The sequence below is a fragment of the Cebus imitator genome, unplaced genomic scaffold, assembly GCF_001604975.1.
Source record: "Cebus imitator isolate Cc_AM_T3 unplaced genomic scaffold, Cebus_imitator-1.0 Scaffold229, whole genome shotgun sequence".
In the NCBI taxonomy this organism is placed as follows: domain Eukaryota; kingdom Metazoa; phylum Chordata; class Mammalia; order Primates; family Cebidae; genus Cebus; species Cebus imitator.
Window position 1 is genome coordinate 1786601 of NW_016107544.1, and position 14955 is coordinate 1801555.

Here is a 14955-nt window from a genome sequence, read left to right on the forward strand (position 1 = left end):
TTTTAGCAGAAATGGGGTTTCACCATGTTGGTCAGGCTGGTTTTGAACTCCTGACCTCAGGTGATCTGCCTGCCTTGGCCTCCCAAAGTGCAGGGATTTTAGGTGTGAGCCACCGTGCCCAGCCAATCAGCCTGTTTTAAGTGGTTTGGGGCAATATGAGCATGGAGCCCAGCCTAGAAGGAATGCTCAGCAAATGGTGAGTGCGCTGGTTTGTCACTGTTGTTATTAAGGGACGGGGGTGCAGATTGCCCAAGGCATCTCTTCAACCCAAATGCCAGTTGTCATCCACTTAGCCCTTGACACAAGGTCTGAATTAATGTGAACTTTTTCCCAGAAGGGGAACCCCAGTCACCCATCTGCCTACATCAGCCTCAATATAAGTTGGTTTATAGGCTGAGGGCAGAAGGGCTCCCAGAACAGTAAAAGAAAACTCATTTAAGAGTAAGAGAAGGAGGAAATTGTCCAGGTCAGGTATAGACCACCTCAGGAAAGTCAGACGCCTTGACTCCCCAGAGACACCAAAATACGCTCCAGTTCCAACCAACCAGTTGGCGTCTGTAAGGTGGGCAGTCTGAGAGTATGAGGAGCCCAGGGACAGAGTAGACAGTAGAGGAAGAGCAGGGGCTGGACAGTGATGTCATGACGTCATGCGGATTCAAGATGAAGGGCATCTACTTTTCAGCCCTGCCCTTGGCTTGCAGCCATCACTGCCCCCAGGTGGAGAGATCCAGGAGCCCCTGGTCCGGCCACTCTCCCCACCTCTAATGCCTCCACTTGTCCCTGGAGTCTTTCGCCAGCCTTGCCTCCCAGAAGCAGCCTGCGGTTTGCCAAGGTCAACTCGACTGTGTCCCAGACCAAATCCCCTTGTTCTGCCAGGCCTTGGTTCCTCCCTCTCCCAGCCTAATCACTGTCATCATCTGCCGTGTCAGGCAGTTATTGCTGGGATTAAAGAGCTCAGAGTTGGAAAAATACTTTGAACTGCGTGCATGAAAGGGTTGGAAGGAGAGTGTGGGAAGAGAGTGAGAAAATGGACTATGGGGATAAAGTGCCACTTCTCCGTGTTGCAAGGAAAGTCGCTTTACTTCTCTGAACTCCCATCACCTTTTAATTCAGTAAAGGCCTTTCTGCCATACCATCTTTTCTTCCCTCCCCCTCCCTGCCCACCCCTATACATAGGATGGGATAACTCTTACTGACCTCCAGTCACATGGAATTGCTTTGGGCTAAAGAAGTCCATCTCAATAGCCTTTTCCATGACTTGTAGAAAGCGGCCATCAGAGAATCAAAGATCACTTCATCATTCACTTAGCAGGTGCAGATGAGCAGGACACCTAGAGAAGGATGAGGATCACTGGAAAGAGGAAGGTGAACAAATAAGAAGGCCACTGAGATTTCGCTAAGTAGAGAGGCAGGTGTGATCAATTTTCTCTTGCTGGGTACACCCCAAAGTCCTTTCAGCTTGGCTTGAGCCAGACCAGAAGGCACAGGGGTCTTTGCCCTGTGTCTGGTATCCTAAGGACCTAGAACTGAGTCAGCCAGGTATCCTAGGGACCACCCTTCTTAGAAGGGTGTTTCCTTGGTTTGCCTTCTTGATGCCTCGGGTATAAGAGTACAGAGTGGGGAGAAATCTGGAGCACACTGGGTTTTCTTGAACAGCAGGTACAGGTTTGAGCTCATGGTTTTCCTGCAGAGCTCTGGCCAAGTCCACATTGCTGGGGTGGGGAGTGAGAGGTGAGGGTGGGAGGGAGGCAGGGGCACGGGGCTGGAAGGGACTCATCAGCTGCAGCTGAGCTGGTGGAAAGTGCTCATTTCTGATTCTAGAAAATCTGTGACTACCTTACTGGCAGTGTTCTCTTTTCTTCTGAAGCCCAAAGCAGTTGGATTGCAAATGACAAGAACTCAGGGCTTGGGGAGAGATTTTGAGGGTGTTTCTTCGTGGATTAATAAAAACCTCCAAAAGAAAATGCTTAAAAGCTTAAACACTCGCTGATGACCCAGATGGGATTTTTATATCTACACCAGTGCCAGAGGCAAATGCGGACCGTGCCTAATTGTCTGAAAACAATTCTTCCTGGAATCGCTCTAAAATTCAGCCTTCTTTTAGCATTCCAGTGGGGGTGGGAGTCTTGGGAGAGAGGATAGAAGAAGGCAGTAAGAAAAGGGAGTGTGAAAGGCAAGACGACATCTTTTTTTTGAGACTCTCTTTTAAAAGGGCACCCTCTGCAATTAAAACTGTGGAGCAAATTCATTTAGACATGCAGCTGCTTTCATTTTTCAAGTATGAGATTGCAACCGTTCTTCTTTCCCTGTTCTGTTTCCTAGACAGCTAGTAGGTACATAGGTAGATAAGTAGATAGATAGATAGATAGATAGATAGATAGATAGATAGATTTTTTCCTCACTTTTGGACCATTTGAGTAGGTTGCACATACATTGTGGCCCTTGACCTCTTAATATTCTGATGCGCATTTCCCAAGAGCAAGGGTATTCTCTTATACGCCATAGTAAATTACTGAATTTAAGAAATTTCCGTTAAGACAATGCTTTTTCTAATCCACAGTTCATATTCCAATTTCATCAGCTATCCCCAAAACGTGTCCATTATAACAATTCTTGTTTTCTGGTTCATAATTTATCCAGAATCACATAAAGTAAGGATGATCTTTAGGCCTTAATTGAACCATTGAACCCCATCAATGACCATGCTGTGTGGTTTATGTACTTTCCACTGGGTTTCAGAAAAGATTTCAAGCAGCATACAAAAAAGATATAAATATATAATAAGATAAAATACAAACAAAAAATATCAGATGAAAGAAATTAAACAGAGAGGATAAGAGAAAAGAGAAGTTGAAGTTGGGGATGAGGTCATTTCATGAGGACGCACTATGAAGTCTTTTATGTTTGTTGCGTTAAGTAAGCCATGCTTTCGCCTCTAACATTCCTAGTGGCCAAAGCGAGGAAGGAAACAGGCATGGATAGGCAGGACAATGGAATGGCCCCAGGTTGGGAGTTCTATCTTGTGAGATAGCTTTTGTTTTAATTAGTGTCTATAGTTCATAACTGCAATACAAACTCTCTTCTCAGCTTCTTCTCCAAACTCATGTGTCCCTGACCTCTGGGCTAAAGGGAGACAGAGGGTAGAAGAAACCTCTTGGTAAACAGTAGTTCACACACACTGGAGTGTGCATTGGATGATTGCTTCTCTCCCTCCTTGGAGGGCTGGACCTCATTTGTTTTGCTCCTCAGTGTCTCTCTAGGACCTGGAAAAGAGGTGTCCAACCTCTGTGGCCTGTTTCTGCACAGCAGGAGGTAATCGGATGGCGGGCAAACAAAGCTTCATCTGTATTGAGAGCCGCTCCCCATTGTTCTCATTACCACCTGAGCTCCACCTCCTGTCAGATCAGCAGCAGCGCTAAATTCTTATAGGAGCACAAACCCTATCGTGAATTGTGCATGTGAAGGATCTAGCCTGCCAGCTTCTTATGAGAATCTAATGCCTGATGATCTGTCACTGTCTCCCATCATCCCCAGATGAGACCATCCAGTTGCAGGAAAACAGACTCCCACTGATTCTACATGATGGTGAGTTGTATAATTAGTTCATTAGCTATTACAATATAATCATAGACAGAACGTGCACAATAAATGCAATGCACTTGAATTATCCCAAAACCTCCCCCCTCCCAACCCCTGTCTGTGGAAAAAAATGTCTTCCATGAAACAAATGACTGGTGCCTGAAAGGATGGGGCACTGGCCTAGCATGGAGTGGGTGCCCAAGAGGTTTTCTTTTGAATAAATGAATGTCTCCAGGAAGCAGCCTCTCCCCCTCCACACATGTCCCATTGTGTGTCAGCCCTTTCTCCCAGTGAAGTCTACAAATCCCAAAGGAGCTGAACACTTTCTCTGCTCGAATGTGGAATCCCAACTCTCAGAGGACAGCCAGGCAGCCGGTGGACACTCCATAGCACTTGGGGTGGGAACAGAGTCTGCTGTTGGCCAAGGAGGTGAAGACACACGCCGACCTCCACTGTGTGTTGCAGTTGCACAAAAGAGCCATCTGGGCCACACCCGGCTGGAAGGGGGGCCCGGTGGCACCAGCGTTCCTTGTGAGTGCTGGGCAGCACTTTGCCTGGCCCCACCACGCTCCTCTCCTGCAGTGCTCACACCCTCCAGAAGTGCCACGTGGCATTAGGGCTCCTGCTCCTAGCCAGATGCTGGACTCCCAAGGGTGCACCACCACCGACCACACTGTCCCCTGGCACCTTGGGGTCGCTTGGGGAGCATTCAGCTTGGACCTTTGTGCCTGGTCTTCCTCTACTGCCCCCTCTTCCCACCCCGGCCCTCCTCCGACACCTCCACTGCCCCCTCCCCTTCCCCCATCCCACACTTGAGGCTGGCCCTAGTTCCTTGAGATTCAGTCAGAGCCTCCAACACATCTTTTATTAATATTAATTCTAAAAAGAATTTTTTCAATGCTATTTACCATCTGTTTTTTCCCTTGGCTGAAAATAATTGGAGATGAAATGCCTGCTGCTTGGTCCCCTGCACAGTCTCAGAAGAAACAATGGAGGCAGACAGCGACTGCATTTCTTTTTCCCCAAGCAAAACAAGCTGGAATAAACTCTCCGTGCTGGGTTGCAGAAGTTGTTGTAAATCAAGCGGGTCTCAAATCCCCAGGTTCCTTATCTTCTGCACATTCAGAGCCTTTGCATTTTGGGACCAGAAAGCCTTTCTCTGGGTTGGCGGGGTGGGAGGGGGAGCTCTTTGATTTCGATTAGCCAAGTTCACTAATTTTTCTCTATCCTAATGACATCTGGCACATTTGATGTTCCACTCAAGTTTGCACCATCTGTAAATATAAATAGCCTGGTCTTGATTCCATTAGAGTCCCATGAATGGAACAAAAATATTCCAAACTGACTCTGTCCTGTCATGGGTTCAACAAGATTGGGCTCCTGCTTTGGAGAAGGGAAGGGGATGCAGGGTGGGTTCCTCCTTCCCATGGAGCCAGACCTTTTCACTTCCTGGCCGATGGGCTCTGAGCCTCCTCAGATGCCCTCATGATCATGTAAAGCCATGTGGTCATTATTGGAAGGGAACTTACGGAGGGACACTTGGCAGATAAAAAGCCGAGGCCAGAGTGGACCACCGCAGGTCAACACAACAGGATCAGCAGCAGAGGCAGGACGAGAACCAGAGCGCTCTTTCTGAGGGGAGGCGTCTGGGGGCCACCCCCTCCCCAGGAAGCAGCAGCCTCCAGCCAGAGCTCCCCTGGGGATGCCACAGCCCTAGTCACTCAGGGCACCAGTGGGCGCCTTGCTGATTGATGCTGAGCCCTCATTTTGCCAACTTGTCCAGCCCCACTGCCCTTGTGCCCACCAGTGGGCATGAAGGGTTCAAAGTTTGCAGCAGAGCAAGCCGCTGTCAACCCATGGGCTCAGCACGGGTCTGTGGCACTGCATTCAGTTCTTACAGGCACTCCCTGACTTTGCCTCCATCCTACTATATGCTTTGCCTCCTGCTGGCTCATTTTGTGTCTACCCCTAGGTGTCCAGGCTGCACTTATTCAATCTTCAGTCTCTCCCTCTCCATCTTTCTTTCCTCTCCCTCCCTCCCTCTCTCATCTCTTTCTCTTTCTTTCTTTGAATCTCTCTCCAATTTCTGTCCCTATCAATTTCCAAGAAAAAAACTAGGATCCTTTTAACCTAGATGTTATGATCTGAAGGTTTATGTCCCCCTCTCCAAATCCATATGTTGATACCCTGACTCCAGCGTGATGGTTTTAGGAGGTGGGGCCTTTGGGAGGTAATTGGGTCACAACAGTGGAGCCTTGTAAGGGGTTAGTGCCACAAGAAGAGACACAGAGAGACACATCCTCTCTCTCTGCCCTGTGTGAGGACACAGCCAGGAGAGGACTGTCTGCAAAGCAGGAAGGGCACCCTCGCCGGACACCAGATCAGCCTTGATCTCGGACTTTCCAGCCTCCAGAATCATGACAAATAAATGTCTTTTGTTTCAGCCACCCAATCTGTGGGATTTGTTGTTGTTGTTATTACAAGCAGCCTAACAGACTAAGATCTAGGTCTCCCGTACACTTCCCAGCTTTAGGAAAAATCTGCTCTTGGTAGAGTGACCTGAAATTTGACCCAAGAATGGCCCTGAACTCTGGCTGTCTCACCCCAACTGAACTTGGTCTTACGTCTCCTGTTCCCCACTCTGTCCACCATAGCCTCAGACAGCATCTGGATGTCACCGAATTTCCTCCCTAAACCTCAAGCTCATTCTCCACCCTGCCTTCAGTTTCTCTACTCAGAGACTTTGAAAACCCTGGCCCTGCGGAAATTCCCCTCCCCAGCAAAGCTATATGGGGGTGCCTTGCCAGGCAGCCCTAATGCCTGCCAGCCTTTCTCTAAGAATGGCTTCTAGGACACAATGCTAAATAAACAACTGTGAGATACTGGGTGCCATGGATTGAAGATGTATGTCTCCTGCGATATTAATATGTTGATATCTCCCAGTGTGTCTATATTTGAAGATGGGGCCTCCAAGGAAGTAATTAAGGTGGAGCTCTGATCCAGTATGATTAGTGTGCTTATAAGAAGAGACACTAGAGTGGGCTTTCTCCCTCTGTCTCTCTCTTCCTCTCTCTCTCCTCTCTTTCTCTCTGTGTATTAATAAAAGATGATGTGAGGATACAGCGAGAAGACAGGGGAAGGCCTTGTCCAAAGCTTGTCCAAAGGGAAAACCTTCACCAGACACCAATTCTACTAGAACTTGATCTTGGATGTCCAGCCTCCAGAACTGGGAGAAAATTTATTTCTGGGGCCAGACGGGGTGGCTCACACCTGTAATCCCAGCACTTGGGGAGGCTGGATCACCTGGGGTCAGGGGTTCAAGACCAGTCTGGCCAACATGGTGTAACCCTGTCTTTACTGAAAATACAAAAAAAATTAGCCAGGTGTAGTGGTGCATGCCTGTAGTCCCAGCTACTCAGGAGGCGGAGGCAGGAGAATTGCTTGAAACTGAGAGATAGAGGTTGCAGTGAGCTGAGAACACATCATTGCAATTCCAGCCTAGGCTACAAAGCAAGGCTCTGCCTCAAAAAGAAAGAAAGAAAAGAAATTTCTGTTGTTGAGGCCACCCAGTCTATCATATTTTGTTATGGCAGCCTGAGCAGGCTAATACACTACGGTAAGCCAAATGAGCAGGTTTCGACAATTCATTCATTCACTTGTTTGGTCAATAACTATTTGCTGAGCTCCTCCTGAAGTTAAGGGCTGGGCTGGGCTGAGTCCACCCGGCATCCTCTGCTCCTTCCACACGCTGATGTTCTCTGTGGTTCGCAGAGAATGGGCTGTAACATGCATGGCCCCCACTCTTTTATCTGACCAAAGAATACTTTTGTTGAGGAGCAATGCATCACAATGGGCTCTCGGAGAAACGCTCAAATAATGCTTTGATCCAATAGATGGATTTTTTAGGTTGTGTTTTACCACAGCTGTTATTTGATTCAGCAGAACTGGGCACCCATACTGGGTATAGCGTCAGGCTGAACACTGGGAAGTTTGAAAAGCAAAGAAAAGATACGGAGTCGGGGGAAAGCACAGCATATTTTAGAGGGCAGAAACCTTGAATACAGCGGACCTGGGTTCAAGGCTGGGGCCATCACTTTGATGATTTGGTGTAGCTTCTGCTTAGTTACCTCTCTGTGCTTCTCTTTCTTCCCATGTAGAATAAGACTATCTTGAAATGTTACCAAGCCTTGAAATAAAATAGATATAAAATACTTGGTACTCACATAGGTGTTAGTCATCACTGTGGTATGCAAAGACTGTTCCCTTCATGGGCAGAAATCAGAGTACATTGCATCTCCTCTGGTCCAGGATCCTTGAGCAAATCCCACACCCCCTCCTGATGCCACTTCACCACCCAGAAACCAGCTTCCTCCCAGGAAGCCAGATCCTGATGATCTTTGGGGGGCCTTTTAGAGCCCTGGACACTGAGAACTGCTCTCTCTTATAGACTCCATCTCCTACCTTGACCTGGAGAGCTGGAGCTGGAGCGTGGAACTTAATCATCTATTTCTATTAATTCAGTGGTGACTGTGCCCCTGTCCTTAAGTAGAGGTCTAGTTATGAAGGCCTACATCCACGCTTTTTCTAGCATGGTGATGGCCAGCACTTTCTTCTTTCATCTGAAGGAATTTTCTTATAGTTCAAGATGCACTGACCCCCCTGAGGAGCCCATTAGGCTTTTTCAGACTTGCATTTATTCATACTTTTTTAAATTTTTATTTCTTTTTGAGACAGGGTCTTACTCTGTCACCCAGGCTGGAGTGCAGTGGTGTGATTTCAGCTCACTGCAACCTCTGCCTCCTGGGTTCAAGCAATTCTTGTGCCTCAGCCTCCCAAGTAGCTGGGATTACAGTCACTCACCACCACGCCTGGCTAATTGTCTTATTTTTGGTAGAGATGGGGTTTTGCCATGTTGGCCAGGCTGGTCTTGAACTCCCGACCTCAAGCGATCCACCCGACTCAGCCTCCCCAAGTGCTGGGATTACAGGCATGAGCCACCACGCCTGGCTGCAGACTTCCATTTTAAGAGTTCCTTGCCAACCCCGCTGTCCCTGATTGCTTTGTAATTGAAAGGGTCTTCCTGCCTGCATTTGAGTTCCCTATTAAATAAAACTCTGTGTCTCCACGTTAGGGGATGGGGAGGCCTGTGCCTGCTGAGCTGCAGGATGGAAATACAGCCTGTGTCGGCAAGGGTTTGACCTCCCAGGCGCACGTTGCCCACTCTTTGTGTTTCTTTCTCTCCACTCTATTCTAGAGAGACATTAGAAGGAGCACTGGGCTCTGGGTGACAAGAAAGGGACGTGACTCTATTTCTACCACCAGCTCTCTGTGTGGCAGTGGGCAAGTGATTAAGACCCTGCAAGTCTATGTTTCTTCTTTTTAAAAGGGGGTTAATAATAGGTTATTTTGAGGATTGCCCAGTGTATCCATTTGTAAGGGACTGCCGTAATAAAGTACCATGGTCTCGGTGGCTTCAACAATAGAAATTTATTATCTTGCATTTCTGGAAGCTGGAAGTCCAAGATCAAGTGTTGGTTTCTTCTGAGGTCTCTCTCCGTGGCTCAGCTGGCTGTCTTCTCCCTGTCTTTTTTTTTTTTTTTTTTTTATAGGGCTTTGCTCTGTCACCCAGGCTGGAGAGTGGAGGCATGCTCTTGGCTTCCTGCAACCTCCACTTCTGAGGCTCAAGCAATTCTCCAGCTGCAATTGCTTGAGGACAATTCTATAGTCCCTGAGTAACTGGGACTATAGACATGAGCCGCCAATGCCTGGCTAAACTTTGTGTTTTTAGTAGAGACGTGGTTTCACTGTGTTGGTCAGGCTGATCTCGAACTCTGGACCTCAAGTGATGCACCGCCACGGCCTCCCAAAGTGCTGGGATTACAGTCGTGAACCTCCACATCCAGCTGCCACCCTCTGCTTTCATATGATCTTTACTCTGTGGATATCTGTGTCCCAACATCCTTTTCTTATAAACACACCAGTCATAGTAAATTAGGGCCTGCTCTAATGACCTCCTTTTAACTTAATTACCCCTCCAGTGACTGTATCTCCAAATGCAGTCACAACTTCAAGTACCGGAGGTTAGGACTTCAACACGTACATTTTGGGGTGGGAGGAAGAGACACACAATTGAGCCCATAACACGTGAGGTAACAGGGGAAGTGGTGATATTTACATTGTATGGGGCACATGGCTGAACCTGAACCTGGTAACAGCTCAATGCCTTCAGTCATGTAAGGAGTTTTGTTGTTAACAATCACCTGCAAATTTCATGCTGTACTATATGAGATGAGGATGCTTTTTTAAAGGACACTTTTGGGCTGGGCTTGGCAGCTCATGCCTGTAATCCCAGCACTTTGGGAGGCTGAAGTAGGAGGATGGCTAGAGGCCAGGAGTTCCAGATTAGCCTGGCCAACATAGCAAGACCTCAACTCTACAAAAAATAAATTAAAAAAATTAGCCAAGTGTGATGGCAAGCACCTGTGTTCTCAGCCGCTTGGGAGGCCGAGGTGGGAGGATCGTTTGAGCCCGTAAGTTCAAGACTGCAATAAGCCATGATCAAAACTGCATTCCAGCTTTGGTGACAGAGTGAAACTCAAAGATCCTGTCTCAAAAAAAAAGGACACCCATAAAGAACACTTGCTGTTGGAGATGTAGTCTGAAGCATCTTCAGGCTGCCTGCACCCGTCACTCCCTAGTGGAATGAGCTAAGCTAGTTACATAACTTCTCTGTTGGGCCTCTTCTTCTTCATCTGAAAGGCAGGGACAGTCATGGGACTTTCGTGACAATGAAATTAGATAACCACACCAAGTACTTAGAAAACTGAGAGCAGTTGGGCACAGTGGCTCACGCCTGTCATCCCCACACTTTGGGAGGCCCAGCCAGCAGATCACAAGATCAGGAGTTTGACACCATCCTGGCCAATATAGTGAAATCCCATCTCTATTAAAAATACAAACATTAGCCAGGCGTGGTGGTGGGTGCCTGTAGTCCCAGCTACTCTGGAGGCTGAGGCAGGAGAATCGCTTGAACCCGGGAGGCGGAGGTTGCAGTGAGCCAACATGGCACCACTGCACTCCAGCCTGGGCGACAGAGCAAGCCTCTGTCTCAAAAAAAAAAAAAAGAAAGAAAGAAAGAAAGCTGGGGCATAAGTTCATGATCAAAGTGAGTGATTGGTTATGGCTTCCAGTTGACCCTGCAGATGAAGGCTGCAACTGGCAGGAAAACCGAGGCTAACGTGAGGTCTGTGTGGTTCATCTCTGAATGTGGGCGTTTCACACTCTCCCTGGCTTTTTCCAGGCAAAGCACTTCCAATCCCTTTAACCTTTCTTTACAGGGCCCAGTTTCCAGCTCTTTGATCATTTTTGTGTCTCCTACCTGGACATCCTCCAGCCTCTCTAAGCCCTTTTAGGAGGGAGTGACAGAGACTCGACTCAGCAGTCTAATAAGGGGCTGACTAACGCGAGACCCGAGATGGGGGAGGACTTGGGGGCCACAGCATGTCATGGGCCTTTTATGTGTGCGGAATCCAGGCAGCTTTGAAGAAGGCAAGGCGCTCTGTTGACTGCGACCAGATGCCCTGGATTTTCCAAAACGAGCTCTTCAGAGGTGGCTCGGATTTCAAATATTCTATTTGATTGTCCTCATAAACCCGTAAAATGTCCCAGAACTTCTAACTTTTCTGCTTTCCCACTGTAGACCCCAGAGTGCTTCTCACACATGGATGTGACACCAAAATGTTCCCCTAGCCTGGCAGGGGGCAGATGACATCCTGATGCGGAGAGGTCACACGATGGCAGTCCTGGAATGGGAAGGCTGTTGTGACTTCAGAGATCCTTCCATTATGCAAACCAGAAGCTGTAGCTCATGCCAGACCACTTCGGATTCTGTTTGCAGAAATGGGATCCCGGGGACGATCTTGCTCATGTGTCCCTGGCCCGGGGACTTTGATCCTTACCAGGTCTTTTTCTCCTAAGCCTATGCCTGGCACCAAGCCTTAGTTCGAGGTCAGTCACCTCACAGGAGCTCACCTGGTAGTTGCTGACCAATTGGAAGCCAGTCCTGTCTTCATTCTAAACATATGGTGGCTGCTTTTAGCCCTAAATATATCACCTTATAATTGCACTATTGAATTTCATCTTGTTTTTGTAGGGCCGTGTTTTCAATTTGTCACGGTTGTTTTGAATTTTATTCTTGGCTCTCTGAGTGTGAGCCACCCCACCAAATTTAGTATCATGTGAAGAACTGATGAACACAAGCCCATCCTTTTGTTGTTAAGTCATTAGTAAGATAGGTCCCAGCAGTGAATCCCCAGAGGCGTGGCTTGCTTTCAAGTGGATGCCTCATCACTGATTATGCAATAAAGACTGAGCTTTCTGTTGGGCTCTAGACACATATGTTCATTGTAGAACATTCACAAAGTACAGATAAGCGTAAGAAGGAAACAAAAATAATTGGTAACCCTTCCATGCAGACACAAATGCTGTCGTTTAGCATGGATCCTTCTTGTTGAATAAATATATACATTTATCAGTATAGATTAAGTGGCATGCATTGTACTGTGGCATGCTTATTTGCAGACCTGATAATATAGCATGACCCCAGAGCTAGTTATTCACACTTGGCTGCCACAAAGACTTTCTGAAACCAAAAGTTCTTATATCTAGTGAGAGCATTTAGATTGATTCTTAAGGTTCTGCATCCTCAGGTTCAACCAACCACAGATAGAAAATATTTTTTAAAATATTTTTAAAAAAGAAGAAAGAAGAAAGAAAGAAAGATAAAAGAAAGCTGTACTTTTTTAAAAAATCTATGTGATTTTCTTTTCTAACTCAACATTCCCCAAATATAATAATCCATAAGATCCTGTTTCTAGAAGCACCCATGACTATTCCTTTGAGAAACATTTGGAGAAATGCTGTCATAGATTATATCATGACATCAGGATGAAGAGTAATAGTAATTTTTTAAAGTATTTAAACTCTGGAGACCCGATCCCTCCTTTGCTCTTGATAAGCTTATGACCTTGAATAAGTTTCTTTTATCTGGGTCTTGGTTTAGCAAAATGGTCAGATTCCCCTTGTAACCCCAACCTGCCCCTTAAGTAAAGATGAACCTAAGTGATTTGGCTGGGAAATGTGGTGTTTACATCATTTGGTTATTCCCTCCTGTTTCACAGTAATAGTCCTCATTTATTTAGCTCTTCACACATACAAACTCATTGGATCCTTACAATGCCCTCATGGGGGGCAGCAGGCACTGTAGGACTCAAAGTCGCTTGCCCTCCAGCCACATAACCAGTTATAAGCTTAGTATTTATTTAGCTTAGGGACAAAGAGCAGAGGCTCTTACTACAGCAGGGCTCCTGCTCTTTGTCCCTAAGCTACAATACCCCTGTGTCCCTTGGATGGTTGGTATTCAATTCCAGCATCTTCTCAAGGAAGGCTAAGCCTGCTGGCCATTGGCTAACAGGCTGGTCTGCTCCCCTTGCCTTCTTCAAAGCTGAGCAGTCATTTGCTGCTTTCCATCCTTGGGGACGCCCTTGTCCTCTGTGGTGCCACTAAAATAATAGCTCCACCCTGACCTGTGCCAGTCGCTTAGGGACCCTTTGGGTAACATCACTACATGTCCTGCCGGTGTGAATAGATCTGGCTTCCAAGTTTTCCAGTTGCTTTTTATTTTTTATTTTTTGATATACAGTCTTGCTCTGTCTCCCAGGCTGGGGTACAGTGGTGTGAACTCGGCCCACTGCAACCTCTGCCTCCCGGGTTCAAGAAATTCTCCTGCCACAGCCTCCTGAGTAGCTGGGATTACAGCGGGGAGCCACCTTGCCCAGCTAATTTTGATATTTTTAGTAGAGATGGGGTTTCACCATGTTGGCCACGCTAGTCTTGAACTCCTGACCTCAAATGGTCTGCTCACCTCAGCCTCCCAAAGTGCTGGGATTACAGGCATGAGCCACTGTACCCAGGCTCCAGTTGCTTCTTTAAGGGGGTTGAGGAGTGGGTAAGTGGGGCAGGAGCACACAAGTTTGCACCAGCCAGCATCACACGCCACACATCAAGTAACAAATCAATCTGCCCTAAGCTGTTTGAAAGTTGGGTCAAATTAATTAGAAATAACTCAGATTTACTGAGTGCTTACTAGGTGGCAGGCACTGTTCATGTGGACTGTCTCACTTAAATAGTCCAACGCCTCTATGTGATAGTACCATCTTCAATCACAGATGAGTGAGCGGCAGCAGAGAGGGTGTGTTGTGTCACTTTCCTGAAGCCCCGCAGGTTGTAAGAGAACTTCAAATGCAAACCCAGCACCAGTCCTCCAGCAGCTGCGCACTGAACTCCTCTGCAAATCCTGCCTGTCCTGGGGCCTTTTCCTCCCTCCCCGTTTCTCCCCACCTTTCCCCAGCACCTCTTCCTTTTTTTTTTTTTTTTTTTTTTTGAGACAGAGTCTTGCTCTGTTGCCCAGGCTGGAGTGCAATGGCGCAATCTCAGCTCACCGTAACCTCCGCCTCCCAGATTCAAGCGTTTCTCCTGCCTCAGCCTCCTGAGTAACTGGGGCTGCAGGCGTGCATTACCACACCTGGGTAATTTTTGTATTTTTAGTAGAGAGAGGGTTTCACCATGATGGCCAGGATGGTCTCGATCTCTTGACCTCGTGATCTGCCCGCTTTGGCTTCCTAGAGTGTTGGGATTACAGGCATGAGCCACCACGCCTGGCCAGCTCCTCTTCTACCGTGCAGACCTGTGATCGCCCTTCCCTCCATCCCTTCACACTGTGTCCTGCCTTCTAGTCTTCGCTCCTCTCCCCATCCCTAAAATGCCCTTTCCTGTTTCCTCCTAAGAAGGCAGTGCCTGGGGAACCCCCAGAGCCTCCCGAGCCACCTGGAGGGTTAAGAGCTGAAGGCCTTTCTCCATCTGCTCTGGTTCCAGTCCTTGAACAGTGTGTGATGGAGACATCTACTGGCTGCTCTGAGAACTGGCCCCTGGAAACCCAGGAACCTGGCTTAGGGCCCCCATTCCACCAAGAGCCTGGTGAGCAGAGTCATGTGGTAGAGTTTCCTGTGGGTTCTTCCCTGCTCTCAGGCCAAGCTGGACGGGTCCCTTAAAAAGGCCTGGGAGGACCTGTGTCTTCCCCCCGTCCTACCCTGAGCACAGAAGCAAAAGGAAAGGGGTAATTTTGACAGCAAAGCCCCAGCCCCCCTGCAAAGCTGATCCCAGCTTGGCAAAGTTGCCAGGAAGGCTGGAGGCAGGACCATTCACAGCCAAATAAACCGAGGGTGGCTTTTCTGTAATGCAAATATACGTAACCGCTTCGGGCAGGTTGATTTGTTATTTGATGTGGGGTGTGTGGTTCTGGAAGGCCCACCCTCCTAG